This window comes from Meleagris gallopavo, chromosome 7, assembly GCF_000146605.3.
Source record: "Meleagris gallopavo isolate NT-WF06-2002-E0010 breed Aviagen turkey brand Nicholas breeding stock chromosome 7, Turkey_5.1, whole genome shotgun sequence".
Classification (NCBI taxonomy): domain Eukaryota; kingdom Metazoa; phylum Chordata; class Aves; order Galliformes; family Phasianidae; genus Meleagris; species Meleagris gallopavo.
In genome coordinates this window covers 19688118-19689934 of record NC_015017.2, presented here as the reverse complement: position 1 = coordinate 19689934, position 1817 = coordinate 19688118, and positions in this window count along the sequence as shown.

The window sequence follows — 1817 nt, the reverse complement described above, 5'->3', positions numbered from 1 at the left end:
AGAGGCAGAACCTTCCAATTTCAACCTTTGTTACGTACTCTGTAAGACTAAGGCAGGCTTTAAATTTGTCCATGGCCTTATTTAACATTTTGGTTATTTATTTATTTATTAAACTTTGCATTACTTTCATCAGGCACATTGCGACACAAAGACTTTGTGCCACCTTTTCAAGTACACATCCAAAACGTTTTCCATAATTTTCTATATGTGATTTAATGAAAAATACCTAGGGCTATATCCACGTCTTGTTCATTCTATGTATTAAGCACAAAGCTTGCCATGACTGAACTAAAAGGTACTTGATAACAAATGGTTAGAGGGCACAGACTGATATTTAAGAGGTAAGGTTGCACCAAGGTAGCTTTGATGGGCCATTTTATATTGAGGATAACCAGAAATGACATTTCTTAAAAAGGTCTGTATTGCTAAAGAGAAGGAATGCCCTAAATGCATCAATGAAAACTGCTGCTGAGCATGACTGCTTTTTTTAATATTTTGACTTTTTTCAAAGGAAAGACAGTCATGCTACAAATGTTTTTTCAATAAATCTCAGGCACTTCTAAGACCAGTTGCACAGCATACTCTTTAAATGATTAAACTGTCTCTCACAGCACTTTAAATGATAGACTGCCCAGAAAAAGCATCAGTGCCCCACAAATTAGGAATTGTAGCAGTAGTTGATAAGCTAGAATGAGCTCTGGGCTGTTTTAGGACACACCCCACCCTCATTACTGGGCTGCCCCTCTTGGAAAATCCTTCCTCTCCTGTAAGGTCATTCAACTAGATTAAAATATCTTCCTGTAATGTTACCTCTTTATAACACTTCACACACTAAGTATAGAAATACTAGTTACTGGATGAACAATGATCCTCTTTATGCACAACATAAAGATACCACCTATGTGATTTAGTTGAAAAAGAAAATTTAATCTGTATTTCTGACCGAGCTCTATCAAAAGCCACAAGTTGCTATGACAGAGAATTTAAATCGTTTGGATGATTCCCCTGCTCTTTTCCTCAGGTTGTTATTAATGTCTATAATTTAGGCCTCTGTGTTGCTAATATGCATGTGGATCTCTCCAGTCACATGAATAAAGCTGCATAATTAGGCACTGGTGTAATTTGTAGCCTCCAACTCATTCTCCCACTTCCCTTTCCCGATGTTCCTCAAAGAGGCTGCGATTTATGTTACTCACAGAAGTACTCTCTGCCTGCAATTTCCTTGAAATTACTGACAAAAATTAAATCCCTCAGCAAGTCAGAGCAGCACCACGATGGTGAAAAGATGGCACCAAGCCCCCGCTACACGCGCTCCATTGCTGGTGACCAAATGGTTAACCGTGCTTGTCCTTTCATCCTCAAACCTGACAGGGACTTCTTCAAATTCCTTTAACAGAACCTCCATTTGACAATTTTTAAACGTACCCTGATTTGTTCCCCAGGTTCATCCCTATTAACAGGAAATGAAGCTGAAATAAAGAGGCAGTATTCGTGTTGACTGCAGGCATTTCAGATTTCGTGGCAGCCCGCATCTTCCCAGTGCCTTTCACATGGAAGAGATAATGTGTGTGAAGAAAAACAAAATTATAGGTTTAGTAATGTCAAAATCTGATTTATGCCAAAATAGAGATGTCAGCAATAGCAGAATAAGTGACAAGTGTTAAATTACCCAAAGAAGTAAATTCTGTAATTATTTACCTCTCTGGCACATGATCCTTAACAACCTCCAGACCTAAAAGGAACAGCAGGAATCATGCGCATTTTTAAATTCAGCTTTTTTCCTTATTTTTGAGAAATGACTTTTTGCCCTGTTTTTT